Below are 18141 nucleotides of genomic sequence, written 5' to 3'. Positions count from 1 at the left end.
CAAAGCTGGTTTCTTGAAGTGGGGGAGTCTGCAACATAAAGGTGAAATTACAACATTTGTCATGCGTTTCTTGAAAAGCAAATGCATTTGTCTGTTGACTCACACTATTCCTACTAATGGAGGAATAAAAATAGTATTTTTGGTAGCAAGAATATGGATTAGCAGTCTTAGAAGTAGGGATTTACTATTGCTTAGGACCGTCATTTGCGAGTTAGCTGACTATTTCTTTTCATTTCCTGCTCCACAGTCCTATCCTGAGGTACGGTATGGGAGAGGGGAAGAAAGGTTTGGCTGCTTATATCTGAGCCCTAGAGACAGCACTGGGAAGTGGAAGGCAGAGCTCGACAGGGACCCTTACTTCCTATACCCCTGTGCACAAAGTATAGCTGGCAGGAGCTATAGTGGCGGCGGTGGAGGGTTTGTGTCTGTGCTTCCAGACTAGGTGGCAACACTCAGGAATTTTCCATTGAAATAGATTTCAGTTAATTAAATTTGCATGTTCTGGAAAATCTGATTTTTATTCCCCTTAGTATTACTCCAGAAAATTTCAATTCCATTGAAATATTTTAATCTTCTCTCAGAGAAACAGCAATTGAAGTATAGCACTTCAGATCCGTTTAAAATGAATTAGACTTTATATGGTAGAAGTTCAGTGCTTGGTGGGAACTGTACTGGTACTTCCTTTGACTCTTGCTTTTACAGCGTACTTAGAGAGCTCACATTGTCTCCCACGATACACAACAGTTCCTCTTTAACCAAGCTGTTCCATGAGTTGATGTAATCCATACTAGTGCACGCTCTCTCGCTCTCAATTTGGGGCAGAGAAAAATTGCTGTGTTCCAGCTTTACCAGGCCACTCCTCTTTGGATTCTGGGAGAAGAGGACATGCTCAAATCCTCCCCACATTTACTGGTGTGTACCTTCATTTAGACCTTAAGCATCAGACTAATGAATACATCTACTTGCCTTCCTGTCTCAGGGCGAGAGTAGAAATGACCCAAGAATGCCTTTTTGGTCATGGTTTGCCTTATGTTGCGTTGTGTTCATTTTTACCAGCGTTTGCCATAGCACCCCTGGAGAGCAGATGGAGAACTGAATGCCGACGAAAAGGAGGAAGCGAAGAGGAGCACTGAGAGCAGGAACATTTTGCTTGCTCTGGCAGGAAGGTATTTCCTTCCTCTGGCTTTTTATTCAGCGCTGTAAAATCATGCCCCGTTTACTGGCATGGGTGGTGCTGGCAGATGGACTGGTCATGGCAGCACACAAACTACAGCTGTTGGCATGTGGCAAGCGGGTTTGCTGTCATGCGTTATGACACAGCCAACAACCAGCTTGCAAATAGTTGGAGGTTGAGATTCTGCACAGCTGTTCTCCAGAAAAGATAGCATTGAAAACTTTAGAGAAGTGTGTAATTAGTGAGCAAGTCTTATTTAAAAGACCTGTAGAATTATTTCTGCAGTATTTTAATGTTACTTTCAATTTGAAGTTATCCATTATTTACACTGTTTTTTCCACTTTTCTCTTTGCTGTGTTTGGCTCTGTTTGTGTTCCCAGCTTGAGCCACAAAGTTGGTATTGCACAAGGCATTGAGAATGAATTTGACCCACTCAGCTGGCATCAAGAAAATTCAGTTAAAACCCAGTGTTAAACTTAACAGCATGCAATATATCCCACAGCTTCCCAGTAAAGGATGGCTCCTAAATCCTCAGAAACAGCTGCATTTTATTGGGTTAGAAGCTCCATTAATGTCCCCCAAATCTAGCAGTTTCAGCATTCTTACACTGCTAACAATACAGGAGCTGATCTGCAGAAATGTCGCTGTAAATTCAGGACTTAAACCATTTCACGGGAATAGAGAATGTATCTGTTTCCCCTATAAATGTCTGCCTTTTTTCCCTTGTGTAAGTGTATAACCTCTTCTCACCTTACTGTTCTTTCACCTTAATGCTTTTGCCCCTGTCCTTGTTTTGCTACATGGTGAACTTTAGCAACTCACATGGATCAAGACGGGCCCCCACCATCTGACTGATAAAGCTGCTTCTTCATTGTAACCACAGGATTTTAGTCAAAGGCAAATCTTGACAGCATGTAGACTGGGGGTGGTGGTGTAAGGATCTTGTAAATATGGTAAAAGTTCCACTCCAGAATGAAAAGAGCTTTTTTTGAACTTTTAGGCCAAAGGTTTGTAATTCCTACGAGGGATATCTCATTACTGGAGAAAATGAGAATTGGAGATACTCTTCCCCAGGTCTTAAAGGTAAAAATTGCAGCGTGACTTAGAAATGATCTAATCTGGAGAGCAGAATGAGAATAGCTGTCGGACGTTTCTCCTATCCCAAAGGAAGATTAAACCCAAATGTTATTGACAAACCAGTAATTTTTACCAGCTCCTCTGTTCCAAAGAGAGGTTCTTCCTCTAATCTCAACTGTTTCATTGAGTTTCAACCAAGTTGTATACTTCCTTTAGTAAAATTGGTGTAATATCTATTAGTCTCACAGGCTTAATCACTTATTTAAATGTTTGTAAACAATTTAAGAATTTCAGCTGAATAATTATATAAAAATTGAGTTTTATCAAAGATTGTGTTCATACAACCAGTACTTCTCTCCCCTGCTCTTTTTACAGCACTAGCATTTTTAAAGGGCAGGAAAGTCACAGTGGAAGTATCTAAATGAAAAAAAATCACTTAAGTACAGCACAGATAAAGAAATTTAAAAAAAAAATTGAGTTGCATGCCCTGATCTTTCTTCCTCTCAGTCTGAGTTTCTAATCCAGGTTAGCCTCTCCCCTGTCAAGTCCATCTAGATCTGTTTGAAAGCTACATTATATTCTCCTTTGCAGTGTTTGATCTATGGATTCCTTTTGCATGTTAAAACTGCTCCTAATTTCAGCTTCAAGTTTATGATCTTATTAATGACAAGTGCTCTGTGCAGAGTACATCTGTAAGGATTGTCTTTCAAAGGATCTTTTCACTTGTATCAGAAACTGTCTTTGACATCTTAATTTTTTTTTTAAAGAATTGTTTCCAGTTGGAGGATGGCTGTGAATGTTAGATGAAAGGAGGAGCTGCTTGAAGGACAAAGCAAACCACTTTTTCCTCCACATTAGTTAAGGATCAATCATCAAAAGCTCTTCTCCATTACAGATCTGCGTCATAAGAAAGCAAATTAGGATAGTAATAGTAATTGTATTAGATTCTTTGAAGTGATGATATTCCATAGCAACTTTACAACCAGTCTAGTCACAGTAGCATTGATCTGTCAGAAATGACTAGCTCTAATTCAACAGGGATCTCCACTCAGAGAGGAGCAATGATGTTAAGAACAGCACAAAACATACCCAACTTTCTTATGCTGATATCTTTTCTCTGTGCAGGGCACTGAGGAAGCAATTGTCTTTTAAGATCAATGGTATTTGTGGAGCAAAAGTAGCTATTGATCATTTGATCGTGTTAATTTGGAGCTCATTTATTACCAAACAAATGGAGGGGAAATGTTCTCTACACTAGAATGCTATTCTTTGCAAACAGCCCAGAGCCTGGGCAGCAGCATCTTCCTGAGCAGAGCTGAGAAAGAAACTGAATCTTAGAGGCTCATGTTTTCCACAAAGCCATACTCTGCCCACATTCCCTGACTGTGTCCTAGTAGTCTAAATGAAAAAAAAAGCAATCCTAAAACTTTCAGATTTCCAAAAGGCTGAAGCTGCGTACGTTGATAAGACAGTGCCTCTCCAGAATAGGAAACTATCGAGCCAAAGTTACCTTTTAACTACATACACCTTCAGAATAGCTACCTGCTACTTTCTTTGACCATCAATTACAAATCTTTATGCCAGCTTATTTGTACTGTTCTATGTTTATAGTGGGGTGATACCGACACTCGTCCTTGTCCTCATATGCGAATGTCAAGATGAGGAAAGCAGGCAGGAACTTCTCTATTGCTCATGTGTCTGTGCCAACATATTGGACTGGTCCATGATTTTTCTGATTTTAATAAGACTGGAACTCAGCCCAGACTCAGTCGCTGCAGTGAATTCAGATGATTTTTCTTTCCAGCATGTATTTCATTTTCTGTAACCCAGAGAAGTAGTTTAAATCACATCCAGTTATGCGACAGAATAATTTTATTCATGTGAAAACTTTCTCAGGTATAGATAGGTGTAGAGACACCCAATCTGATTTGTCATTCTTTCCATTTAGATCTTTAAGAAGGGAGATTTGGATATTGTGACCTGCACCTGCCCTTCATATGGGTCCTAAGCTAAGCCTTCATATCCGAACACTGCTGAATTTCAGCAGATCAAAACTGGAGCCAAGCTTTCTGACAGAAACTCCTCTCCAGCAATACACTCCTGAAGATGTATAACAGATCTTCAGCTGTTCCTAAGAGCAGTGGACAGTATATTGTCTTGGCATAAAACAAAACAGTTCCTGTCAGGTTTAGGATCCTTAAAGAAAAACTAACAATAGCAGCGCAGAACACTTTTTTCCCTTTCAGTGCCTATGTGAACTTCCACTATTGTATCTCGGGCTCCTGCTGTTTCCCAGTCAGGTTGCATCCTGTGAGCAGCATTTGGAACACAGAGCAAAAACAAGTAATGACCTGACAACAGTGGCTTCATACCAAATAGAAATACCAGGGCATAAACTAAGAGCCTCTTATTAGCTCATGCAACATTGAACTTCAGTGAGCTTGTACAATGTAGGAGAGTGAGGAGGGAAAGCTATTTTCTTCCTAATTAAAAAGAAATGCATTGCAAACACTGAAAGCATAAGGCTGGATCAAGAAACTACAAAATATTTCTTGAATAATGGTTTTGTTTGATTACATTGGCAGGGTTTTGAAATCAAATTTCAAGTCACTTTGTTGTTTCTGGTTTTGTCAAGGTATTCTTAGCTGTACTGGAGCTTGTAATGAGCAGTTATTAAATAACCTGTGCTCGTATCTTTCTCCCAGAGTGATAACCAACTATTTCTTACCATGAAAAGTGAAAAATAAAAGCTAAGGATTTCAGTCAGGGGGTGTGGTGGGGGGGGGGTTGTTTTGGGGTTTTTTGGGGGCGTTGATTTCTTTTCAGTTTGTTTTTTTTTTGAGCATTCACTGTGTCATGTTTTCCACCAGCAGATCTTTTTCAGATTATCTTCAGCAAACAAAAAGCTGCAGAGTTCTTCCAGAAAATAACTGTCATTAATGCACATGCACACATCCAGCAGAGCTCTCATAATGCTTGGTTTAAAGACTGCCCTTTATTTCAGCAAGCTTCATGTCAGTTCCTGAATACAGTTAAATCAGGCAACTACTTTGTGAAATCACAAGCCTGGTAATCTTGCTTCTGCTTTCCTTTTTTTTTTCTTAAAACCACACAGGGATTTCACTGTCTTCATCTGTGTGTGGGGCAGAGCGCACCTTTCTTATGGTGCTGTTGCTCGTAGCACTGTGTAGCTGCTACCTTCCTGCACTCAGCTGTGGATGCCACAGAACTGCACTGGTAAAATCCTGTAGTCCAGGTTAGTTTAATCTCTGTTTAATGGACCCTGCCATGGCTTAAATTCATAGAAAACTTCTAATATTTAAAGTGCGGAAAAGTCTTAGCAGCTCTAATAATGGGGAAGTTATGGGGATTAGTTATTGCTGTTTTGTAGCAAGGGAATCAAAGGACAGAAATGAAAATGTCCTGTATTTCTGATTTGGATCACTTCTAAGTGATTTGCTTAAGAGAGCTGAAGGCAGTCACAGTCAGGATTACAGCTGCTATTGCAGCTGCTACCTACCTACCAACAGCCCATGCAAAACTACATATGCCAAAAGTTGTTGGGTTTTTGTGTTTTGTTGGTGTTTTATGGTGGTGGTGGTTTGGCTTTTTGGTTTTTTTTTGGTTTTTTTGGTTTGTTTTTTTTTTTTTCCTGTTACCAGTTACTCTTTTGTAAAAACATACAAGAGAGTACTTAATTAATCTTTGGACTATCCCCGAATTCTTGGTTGAGCAGGACATCACCTGCTTCTCCTGCTCATTCTGTTGAAATTAGAAGGAAGACTGTCTATATACTCTTATGGCTGACAAGTAGCTGCCATTAAGATTAATGGAAGATTTGTGTTAGTCTTGCTCCACTGATGTTTAATAATTCAGACTTTTTACATTTTAACTTACCTAAGCCTTTTGCAAATCTTCTGTCCTTAGTAATATACTTGTTGGTGTTGATTGGTCACTTGATATCCTAATTTCCACTAGCTACAGAATCACAGAATGTTAGGGATTGGAAGGGACCTCGAAAGATCATCTAGTCCAATCCCTCTGCCGGAGCAGGATTGCCTAGACCATATCACACAGGAACGCGTCCAGGCGGGTTTTGAATGTCTCCAGAGAAGGAGACTCCACAACCTCTCTAGGCAGCCTGTTCCAGTGTTCAGTTATCCTCACTGTAAAGAAGTTTTTCCTCATATTTATGTGGAACCTCCTGTGTTCCAGCTTGCACCCATTGCCCCTTGTCCTGTCAAGGGATGTCACTGAGAAGAGCCTGGCTCCATCCTCATGACACTTGCCCTTTCCATATTTATAAACATTAATGAGGTCCCCCCTCAGTCTCCTCTTCTCTAAGCTAAAGAGACCCAGCTCCCTCAGCCTCTCCTCATAAGGGAGATGTTCCACTCCCTTAATCATCTTCGTGGCTCTGCGCTGGACTCTCTAGCAGTTCCCTGTCCTTCTTGAACTGAGGGGCCCAGAACTGGACACAATATTCCAGATGCGGCCTCACCAGGGCAGAGTAGAGGGGGAGGAGAACCTCTCTTGACCTGCTAACCACACCCCTTCTAATACACCCCAGGATGCCATTGGCCTTCTTGGCCACAAGGGCACATTGCTGGCTCATGGTCATCCTGCTAATTTATTTTACACTCAGTAGCAACACAAACTATGTTAATTTGCTGATTTTGTGTTTTGTACTGAACTTGGAATAAATATATTCCTATTTTAAACTCTATTTAGAAACACCTCCTTTGGACCTGGTTTTCTCATTCTTACATAGAATTCTTTTGGCAGTAAATGGGAATTTCTTGAAGAGAGTATTTATCGGATCTGGCTATTAGGTAACCTGGTTTCAGGGCTGCAGATAGACTTACACAGTTAGTTTTTTGTTTTAGGGACAAGGCAATGATATTTCTTCATCATCCTTTACATGGGAGATTTGATTGGCTGAAATTCTCAGTAGTGCCAGTGTCAATTTTCCTTTTGCAAGGGACAATGAGATGAGATCCACAGTGCCTAGATATCTCTCATTGTGGAAAAAAAAAGAAATATTTTGGTAAGTTTTTTGTTGTATTTGGAGACTTTAGAAGAACTGGGTATATTTAATTCTTATTGCTTCAGTTTTTTCTATGACTTTCTCTCCTTTATAAATTGGGAATAAAAAATGTTTAGAAAATTTTCCTAGATAGAATACATAGCTTAGAGGATACAAGTGTTATAAAGTATTAAGACATGAAAACAGGAATTATTGCCTGCTTTATTAAGTTTTTTGAGTTAGATCATTTTATCTCTTTTTTTAAAAAGTTCTTTTCTGCCAGGTTCTAAGCTCTCAGGTTCTGGTCATCTCCTCTGCCTGACTATCAATAGAACCATTTACTCTGAAAGGACTTTTTAGGCAATTAAGTTAAGCATGTGTTTTCAAGGTGTTGTTTGTTTAAGATGAAAATGGTCAGCAGCTGTTAGAAACAAGTCCTTAAGCCTTTATTAGAATGCATAATTAATCTTCAGACTTGATGAGAAGGGAAATATTAATTGGGTTATTTTCTGCTAGGTCTTAAGTGGCTTCATTTTGTCTAAATCAAAGTAAGTAAAGAGACTAAAAATGTAAAGTTTATGCAGTAGAGAACTGCATCTAGGCAATTCTGGTCTGCCAAGTGAGTGGATTTCAAGCAGGAAGAGCATTCTCTTTGAAAGCCAAGAAAATATTACTGGTAGGATATTTCTCCTAATCTTTTTAGAATTGAGAGGTTTTTTTTCTTACCTTTTTGAATGGCAGTTTTTCAAGTTTCCTACCAGGTGCTGTTGTTAATTTTAGAGTCCTGATTTGGGTTCAAAGTAGGTCTTGCTAGGTCAGGCTGGAAGGACTTTCTGCAATTTGAGTTGGATAGAAATTAAAATCCTGCCAGCTATGTTTTGTGTGTTAAGGCTCTGCATAAATAAGCATAAATCTCTTAGATCCTTCAATAAAAGGAGGTATGCTTCCTTGCAGCTTTAAATGTGGAACCTGGAAGCAAAATTATATTGGTTATGGATTTTAATTTGGAAATAAATATCAAGCTTCTTTAAAAGTCGAGGTTCTATTCCTTTTCTTTCCTTTTTTTTTTTGATTAAAGTGATGAAGTAAAAATACCTCATAAGGAAAAGATGGTTTCTTAGGCCAATCCAGTTAAGGCACTGTTAATATAACATTAGAATTAGTGTAACACTGAATTTAAAGTGGTTTAGTTGACTTGTAGACCCCACTCTTCATCTCATCCCTCCTCCGTGGATATCTAGAAAATCTTGGGCTATCCTTAAGGCAGATCTTCATCCTCCATAAGAGCCTTGTCTCTAAGTCCTTAATGCTAAGCAAAAAGGATTACTTTGGTTGTGCTTGGGAAGTAATTGACTAAGAGATGAAGTAATGATGGTGTATTAAAACATGTATCATGTTTAAATAGCACTTGTATGACTCCAAAGGGAAAGAATGGAGATGGAGAGTCATTCAAAGCCTATCTAGGGCTTATGATATCCTGTGCACTGTTTAAAAAGGTTTACATCTGATGGTTTGGCAAGGTAGGATAGTTTTGCAAATAACACTTTGTGGAGTGAGGGTTGGCTTTCTCCCAAAACCAATGGAGGGAAACAAAGCTTATATTTTAGTTTTTATAGCTGGTTAAAAGCAATAAATGTGCAACAATGTTATCGCATTTCAGTGATTTTTATGGTGTTATAATATATTGAAATCATCTCATAAGCACAGCCAAGAACACTGATGTTCCTGTGCCTAAGAATAAGCAGATAAGTGGTGTTGGCCATACTTCTGTGCTGAGGTGAGAATGCCGTCTGCATTTTCTATGAAAAATATTGACCAGGGTACAGCCAGAGTTTCAGGCCTATCACTAGCCTTGGATTTTCACATCTTATAAAGGAGCCACACCATTATGCAATCCTTATGCATGTTTAGAAATTAGCCTCAAGAGAAGAGGTGAATTGAAATACTGACCCAGCTTCAAGTCATTGAGTGCTGTCCTTGATTTCAGTGAAACCTGTCTTTTACTGTAGGCCTTCTGAAAGGCGAAAAATAGTTGATAAAATGAACAAAAAAAAAATCCTCTCTTAATTGCCAAATGACAAAGCAATACAGTGAACTATAGGATCTTGAATACCTGCCTTTGAAATCAAGACTGCAGAATAGGATGCCACTTCAGGGAATGTTTCCCTTAATTTGGCTTTTAGGGCTCTTCGGGATGCAAGCTGGTATCTAGCTAAAAATGGACCAGTTTTTCAGAACTGTTGAGTATCTTCCCATCTTACTGGGATCAGAAAAATCATCCAAAATGGCTGTCACTGGCTCTTTAATGGGGAGAAGGGCCCCATCCCAGGCTTTTGCCCTTTAACTAAAGTTATGGTACCTGAGTAGAACAGCCATGTCTTTCAGAAGCTACAGAAAAGGTTAGTTGTAAGAGAGAATTACAGGAAACGGGTTGGGTTCCTGTGAGACTGGCAAGGCAGACGGGCACTCCTGGGCAGACCCAACTGTGGGGTAAGGCAGGGAGGACAGATGCCCCTCAGCTAGGTGAGATGCCCTCCTGCCAGAGGCGGTCTGAAAGACTTCTGAGTTTTGTTTGACTGTGAGTGAGGGTGAGGGACAGGCTGATGGCTTGAAGCAGTCTCAGCTCTTGGGAGGGTGGAGGCAGATGCCGAGAGTCTGCAGTGCCATGCCGTGCCTCATGTGGCACCTGGCACCTGGGCCATCTATGCAAGCAAGTACCTAGCATAATGTTTTGTACTATGAGTCTAAAACTGGGCAGACTGAGAACTGCAAAACTTGAAAGCTGTTTCCAAAGCACTGAGGGTTAATCCTTACTTGGATCACCAAAATATAATTGAAGCAGTTTTCAAAATGAAAGGGAGAGATGCGTTATGTCTCCTATTTCTGGGCCCTGGTCCAGCTAAAAAAGAAGGACATGTTTAATTCTGAAGACTAAATAACTTTGATGCCCAGTTCATACGGGTTTAAGTTATTTGAGCCCTTTGCTAGATTGGGGTCATATTTTTTTTCCCTCTCTCTCTAATTAGTGTAACTGCTTAGCAAAGATATTTCCCATGACTTAGTGGTAAGTCGCCACTTTATATTTCCCTTTTAACATTTCCACACTGATTTCTTCCCAAAGATCACTACCAATTAGCACTAATCTTCCTGTGGACATTGGCAGACTTTCAATACTTTCTGATGCTTATGGACTACATTGAATTTAATTTAGTTTTAGAACTGCAGGACAAGGGACATAGGGTTGGTGTTGGGTTTTTTTCTAACATCACAGTTATGTATCTTTAATAACGATTCTTTGGTACAGAAGACATTTCTTAGGGTCGGAAAGCTCCAATTATTTCATTAGAATGAAATGGAGAGTACAGATAAGTCATTAAGTAGCCTGTAAATTCCACTCCTGCGTGCAGACTTTTTTCCATAGTGATTTATACTAAGCTTAGAATAATCTCTTTATAACTTTAAGTACGGTAAACAAGGCCAAATTTCACGTTACAGTAGAGCTTTCAGATTGAACTTAGTAGAATTATGGTAGGGCTAAATCTGACCAGCTCTGTTATGGATTCTCTGGCAGTAAGATATAAGGAGTGGGGAGATCAGTGGTTTGGGTTTTATCTCTTGGGACTCCCTGTAAATCAGTAGGGCAATAATCTAAAATTAATGCAGTGACCATGGTAATAGTGGTGTGAGAACATACTCGGATCCATTAACTTCTAATTCCAGTGACTACGGAAGAGCTGAGACCGTAGTGTTTGCTCAAAACGCTGTGAAATGCATTGTTGCATTTTCAGTTGTGGTTCATACCCAGCTGGTCCAGCCAACACTATCAGTACTCACTCCTCCATACTTGCGTGCCTACCTGGCTTTCCACCTGCTTTAAGTATTCAGAGGATCCATGCAATACTGCAGAGTGGCAACTGTAAAATAAAGATGATATGCTGGTGGCAGTGGACTTGCTTTCTACTTTTTTTATTCTCAAAACATCACTTCCTGTTAGATTCAAATGAAGAAAAGCCTCATTCCTAATTCATTTCTTCTCCTTTTGTGCCAAAAAATCATCACTAATGTATTTTTAGGATCTTACCCTTCACAAAGCAAGCTCTGAAAAAAAAATTGTTCTATGATCTCTGCGACCAAATGGTTAACACTGAGCCCAGTATCACAGCCCCTGATTTAGATGTTCTCTGCAACACACAGAGAAAGACTAAGAAATATTTTGTTGCTGCTATTTTTTGTTAGATGATCCTAGTGAGAATTAATCTGAGTTGAGCATCCTATTCATCATTGTGGCTAGAAAATATAGTATCATGTTTTTCCATCCTGTCCCAGCAATATAGTTGTTCTGGGGAGACAGACATGTTAGAAGTGCCAAAGATGGTAGGAAAGATGGATTTGGGGGGGGGGGGACACAGAAGGGAAGGCTTTTTTCCATTCCAGCTAATAATTTTATTCTTACTAGCTTAGAAGTCCTTTCAGTTTTCTGCCTTAGCATGGAAAACCATCAGGGTCTGTGATTTTTGTGTCAACTGGAGCCAATCAGGAGCTGTTCGGTGAGCAAGCCCTAACCATGTGGGTATGATAGCAATCAGGAGCAAGTCTCACTCTTGGTTACCAGGGCACTCATCCATCCAGTGTAGGGTGTGATCTGTCAGCTCCAAAGTTGGACAACTGTGCCCACTTGCAGAGGTCTCCTCGTGCCTGCTTCTGGAGTGTGATTGTGCACCACTGGGCCATGGCTCTGGCTTCTAAACTTCTCTGTCCTGCTAGACTCATCCTTTGTGTTTATATTCATCTGCCCTTCTGTATGTCTGCCAGACCCAGGATCTACAGCCCCTCAGCGACTGGTAAGAGGAGACTCAATGGCTATTATACTTTAGTTTTTGATATTTTTGAGATGTTTTAGGAGAGGAAAAACCACCTTACTCTGTGTGCAGTATTTCCCTACTTTCCCAGCCAGGAGGAATCAGGAATGAGATTTCCATTTTGCAGGAATGCGCTTTTCATTTTGCATCTTGGGGGAGGATCAGCAGAGTTTGGATCCAGATCTCTCCGATACAGCATTTGTGGAGCATTTGACGGTCCATCCCCTTCGTTTGGCATGTGCTGGATGCTAAATGCCTGCCTCCACATCAGGCAGTCCCTGAGCTGCTAATGTCTCTTTACATCTGCAACAGAAGCTGTGATATCCCAATATGCAAAAGGACTTTTCCTCTCTGGCGTTCTCTACCTGTCCCCCAAGCTGAGTTGCCTGGGCTGTCTGAAGGGAACCTGATACAAACGAGATCTTTCTGGAGAGTCTTTGCCTCTGGAGGCACAAATGACTTCGAGGCCTGAGGGCCAGACCCAAGGTAGGAGGACTTTGTGGCTCTGTTCCAGGTTAGCATCCCTCCAAAAACACTTGGCCCAGAAAGGAATATCCTAAGAGGGGAGAGGCTGCAAGTCTCTTCCATTCCTCTCATGTTATTCAGAGGATATTTGTGTAAATGGATTGGTTCTCGGAAGCAGCATGGTTGCACTTTTTCTCTCTGGTTTGTTTTTTCCTAAGGAAGTTGAATCATTGTTAAACAAAACCACCTCATTAAATCAGAATGAGATTAAACTAGACTGGTTCTTTTGACTACGTTATATTTGTCAGCTGTTTTTTTTATTCTGGTTGTGTGCAGTGTGTTTTCCTAACATTATTTTTGTTTGGTGAAAGGGTAAGCAGGAGGGAAAATGAACTCTCACTGTAAATATTTGGAAAGAAGGAAAACAGGCTGTGTAAGAGAGGGAAATATTTGAGCTATGTGCTTTTGAACATTGCCTTAATATCTGGCTGTGTTTTACCTTAAATACCACAACACAAGGCAGACCTGTTAGGATTCTCCTCGCTAGTAAATAAAAGGTTTCCTGCTTCCCTACAGGCTACCTCATTTTCTCCCAGCAGTTCATAAAGCTGTGGCATGTCAAAAAAAGCCCTTGATGTATTTACTTGATTTTCCATTAAAAATTAATTGCTTCCTGATTGATGAACGGTGATAAATAATGACCTTTGAAGTGTACGGTGGTCTCAGGTATACTGAAAGCTCTTAGTCTTTGGCTGAATGAACTTTATGGGTATCTGCAAGTCATGGCTTCACAGAGGTGACACAGGGAAGAAAGCTTTCTGTTGTAGAGCACCACGTAGAAGTTAACAGTCTAGCTGCTGACTCTTAACCGTAAGTTTGAGTGACTTTAGCTAACAGGTTGTGTATAGGAAAGCACCGTTGTTGTCCTACATGAGTTAGTGTCACATCAAGATCTGGCATCTGTTTTATTTCCTTCCATTTTAGAAAATCTGAATTCAGTGTGTATTTAAAAAGAAAACAAAAACGCGCAAAACAAAAAAAACCTAAAAAACTCCCCCCCAAATCACGGAAAAATCATGTGCCTGGTCTGGATGTTATTCTATGGGCAGATTAAACCACTGTCCAACCAATTTCATCCAGGTAACTGGGGGAGCACGCATGTGTGACTTGAACACACAACTGAAAAAATTGCATGTAACATTTGGGCATGCCCTTCTGTGCCCACCCTGCTTAAACGAACAGGCTCATCGTTCCCTGTTACTTGTCAACTTCAGCAAAACTACAAACAAATCCAGTTGTGTCCTTTTCTTATGTTTGGCATGTTGCAAATTGTCTCATGTCCACACCTGTTCTGGTTGTCCTAAAATGGACTTAAGTCTCATCTGGTCCACATCATTCATGGCTATCAGCTCCTGCAGCTCCTGTCATGTGTATTTACTTTACCGACTTTTGATTTCAGATAGAATTTAAACTAATACTTATGTTGAATTTATATCTTTGTACTCCTTCTCAATCTCCTTGTTTAATATTATTTTTCAAAAACAGCTAAGCACTTTAGAAAAGATTAATTAAAGAGTTCATGCAAAATAAATTGATTTACTTTCTTAACTGGGCAATGTGGTCAAAAGGCAAAAAACTTTGTTAACCAGTTTTGCATTTCTCAGTTCTGTTCTCCCTGTCTGGCTCTTTTTCTAGTGTCAATGAAAGCTCTGCATGCAGGTGAAGCAGAGAATGCGAATGCGGAGTGTGGTGTATCCCTAAGGAGACAATTGTCTTTAACTGTCATAGAGGTAATGTCTTCTTTTTTTCCCCCTCTGAATTTCTTGTGTCTCTGGATGGCATTCAAGAAAGTCAAACCTCTTTGATCTGAAAGCAAAGCAGCACCTTTTATGTAAAGAAACTGCACGGTGGATCCCTATGCAATTTGCAGTAAGGCTGCTGGGTTGTGTGCATGTGAGGGCAGAGGGCAGACAGAGGAAAACCTGCATGTAGCACATCAAATTATTATTTAAACAGTTCTGGCAGAATCTGTCAAGGAAAGTAAGATAAATCAGAGTGAAGGCAAAAACAATTGTGTAAGGTAGTTTATACAAAGCAGTTGCCATTATGAATAATAAAGCAAAAATGCATCCTTTGGAAACTTTCCAATTAATTTTTACCAATTCTGCCTTAAATAACTGACAATTTTGTAGTACTTTGTGTTCTCACTCATTGCTCTTCCTTTGCTATGGGAATCTCCACAAGTACTCTGGGTTTCTTGGTTTGGATCATAAATCTAATCTTTGTTTCTTGCTTTTGTTTGGTTTTGTTTTGCATCCCACATCCTAGGACGTAATCTCTAAGGCTATGCTCTTTATATAGATCTCTTGGCATCCAAGGCTTGCGTCTAGCCAGAACCCTCCCAGCTAAACAGAAAAGCAAAACCTTGGTCATTAATACACTGTTCTACTGAACATCTTTGCTCCCAGAAAGAAACAGTTGCCTAAGCCAGCAGCACAGGGTAAGACTGTGCTCTGACCAGCGCCCAACCACATGGGCAGAAAAGGTAGATTACGTGTGTTTACTACTCCTTAAGTGTTCGTTTATCATTGACCTGCCCACAAGAGCACGGGGTGTCCCTGCGTGCCCTGGCATTGCTCCGTGATGGAGTGTGGCCAGCAGCAGCCTGAAGCAGTCTTCTTTTCTGATGGTGACTTCTGAGCACATGAGAAATGGATCCTCAGCTAAACGAATTATGATAGTTGTGGCAGCAGTCTGTTTCTAGCTGGCACTGGTCTGAGGACCTTTCTTTCTTACAGCACTCTGATAATATGAAGGAGGAGAGGCCAGGGACATTGTTTTGAAACACTTTGGGGTGTTATGCTGATGACATGTCTTCTTCAAGGAACAGTTATACCGCTAAGTGATTCTGAACAAGACCATAAGAAAACATTGGCACCAACTTGTCATTCAGTTTAGGAGCACACAAATTATTAATACAGGCTTTAACATCTTGGGCAAAATACTCAAGAAAATAATTCTTCCTGTCAGGAGTAGTTACAGAAATGCTGTCTCTGATGGCCCAAATTCACTTGGCCAGAGAGAATGTTGCCAATTGCTGTATTTAGCATCAGTGAAGAATAATAGTCCTGCTACCCCAGACAACTGTCAATACCAGATGAATTGTTTGGTTAAGTATGGAGAATAGAATACAGGTGAGGTTCTGTTCCCATTGCAGTCAATAATGAAATGCTTGCTGATCTCCAAGGGCAGCGTAATTAATATCTGGGGAAATGTTTAAACCCATGGCATCTCAAGATATTCATTAGTATCTTGAAATGCCAGATTGTTTTGCACATACCTTGCTTCTCCTTTTTGCTTGCATTGGGATAATAGTCTGATTATCTAAGTCTGAGGAATGGCATAGATATTATCACTGTTTTAATTCTAGGATAAATATTAGCCAGTCATAATTTTAAAACTTTTATCTCCTAAACCAAAGGGAAGGTGATGGTTTATATACTCAAGCAATGAGATATATTTCCCCTGTAACTGGATAAAAACAGGGAGTGGTGTTTCTCTTGATACAGTGAAATGCTGGCCAAATAATTAGCAACTTTGTAGTTAACCTGCAAATTACATTCATTTCTATTTGAAAAAGTTGTGTTAACTTCAGTAACATCAGAGTTAGCAATTTGTAAAAGAATGGATATTAATTTCCCTCCTTTATTTAGAAAATATCAACTAGTAAAGTTGTTCTACAGTTAAAAAACTTAACCAGAGGATCATTTCTCAAAAGGCCAAACCCATAATGGGATTTGTTAATTTAGGTACCAACCCCTCTTGAAATCGGTCTTTATTATTTAAATTTGGGAAACCTAAGCACAGAGTACTTTTAGGATGCTTTAAAACTCTCTTTCCGTGTCCATCAGGTGCCTTAAGCATTACTGTTCAGCATCTACCAGGTAATCTGTTTCACGGAAATGGGTGCCTGAACTGAGCACTGAATTCTTCATTCAAAATAAGGCCTCTGGATAGACAAGCTGCTGACCATCCTTTTCCAAGGATGTGGATTGGATCCTAGTTGCCTTCAAATACGGGGTTATCTAAAATTCCTGAGTAGGAACAGGCCCAAACTGAAAGTTAACTTGGCCCAGATTTGTCCCTCTAAACTGACTGAGGAGATTATGTGATAGTACTGAGAGACGAAGGAGAAGCTACAGTGAGGAGAAGTGAAGGCTCTGTTGACACGTGGCAGATGTGTAATTTTAATTGGTTAAAACAAAGCTAATCTGTGGGGGACATCTTTAGTGTGGCCTTTGGGACTGTGCTTTTTTCCTCCTTGCCTATGCCATAGTACTGGGCAGCCTTGGTGCCTCTGGTGTGAAAGTAGCTCTGGGTGACTTGAGGCTGTCCCCAGCAGAGCAGCTGTTGAGCTGGAAGAGGAGGGCTGCTGCCTGCTGCTCAAGGGCCACCTCCCTCGCTGCAAAGCAGCGCTGACTGCAGTATGCTGTCAGGTCTGTAGCAGTCCTGCTGGTGACAGCCTGATGTGATGGAGAGCAATGACAAACAGCCAGGAGGTGATGGGAATAGCTCTTGCCTGTTGTGAAAGGAAATGCTAAAAGCCAAAGTGCAGCACTGCCTGGGAGGACTCCCCTGTGAAAAGCAATTCGAGGTCCACCTCCAGTTAAACTGAAGGAAACTGAAATCATGTAATATTAAAGAATGTGCTGTACCAGCTGGAAACGTGGCTGTAGCACCGCTGAGTCTCAGTGCTCCAGGACGAGCTGGAAACCTCCATTACAGTGCCCTGGCTCATGGGTACCACAGCCAAGTGAAGTCAGCTTTTCCATGGTCAGATCTAACAGCAGAACAACTGGGGTTTTCAAGCTCAAGCACAATATATTGTTCTGGGGCTGTTTGGTTTCAGCCATGTAACCAGTACATCAAGTGATATCCATAAATAGCTCAATCTTGCTTCTGCTAGCATAAATCTGTTATGGACTGCAGTAGGATTTGGGCTGCAAAGTAGCTGGTATATGTCAACATATTTCTATGGGACGTTTGATATTGCTATTATCCTTCAGGTAAGAAAGTATTTTAGTTGAGAACGCTGTGGTTACAGCAGCCTGAAATCTCCCTGTTAAAGAGCACTCTTTAGAGCTGGACTGAGAGAAATGAATGATTGTGCCCTATTTTTTAAGCAACTAGTCCTGTCTCCTAGCCAACACAAACACATTTCATAAAACATATGTGGATTGTGAGAAGCTGGTAGAAAAAGTAGTTCAGGAATTTCCATCCTTGCAACTTGTTTGTCTTCCATTCTCCTGTTATTTTCATGACTAAACAAATTGGTCTGGATGCCTTAGTTTCTACTCAATGAAACTTCAGTACTCTGCAGGAATTCAGTAAACCAGAAACACAGCTTGGTGCTTGAGAAGTTTGCTTCCATTTTGAGAATGTGTTTCTAGAGAAGTAGGGTGTGAGTAGATGGTGGGTAGTGAAAGAAATGGCACCAACCATCGCAGTGTTGATTCTGAAGGCATTTCCTGAATTATTTC

General features: G+C 40.4%; 2 protein-coding genes across 8 annotated transcripts in view; one reads left to right on the top strand and one right to left on the bottom strand.

The window, feature by feature from the left end:
• KCNC1 (potassium voltage-gated channel subfamily C member 1) overlaps positions 1-18141 on the bottom strand; it is a 130243-nt gene that overhangs the window by 85763 nt on the left and 26339 nt on the right. The window lies entirely within an intron of this gene.
• SERGEF (secretion regulating guanine nucleotide exchange factor) overlaps positions 1-18141 on the top strand; it is a 258027-nt gene that overhangs the window by 234431 nt on the left and 5455 nt on the right. Inside the window, exon 18 of one of the 2 annotated variants that reach the window (XR_011048015.1) lies at positions 1057-1123. The exons of the other annotated variant lie outside the window; for it this stretch is intronic. The gene's annotated coding sequence lies outside the window, so the exon portion shown is untranslated. Of the gene's footprint in view, positions 1-1056; positions 1124-18141 lie in introns of those variants that run through there. 2 annotated transcript variants of the gene reach the window in all.

This window comes from Nyctibius grandis, chromosome 4 (genome assembly GCF_013368605.1).
Source record: "Nyctibius grandis isolate bNycGra1 chromosome 4, bNycGra1.pri, whole genome shotgun sequence".
Classification (NCBI taxonomy): Eukaryota; Metazoa; Chordata; class Aves; order Nyctibiiformes; family Nyctibiidae; genus Nyctibius; species Nyctibius grandis.
This window is presented reverse-complemented; position numbering and strand designations above follow the sequence as displayed.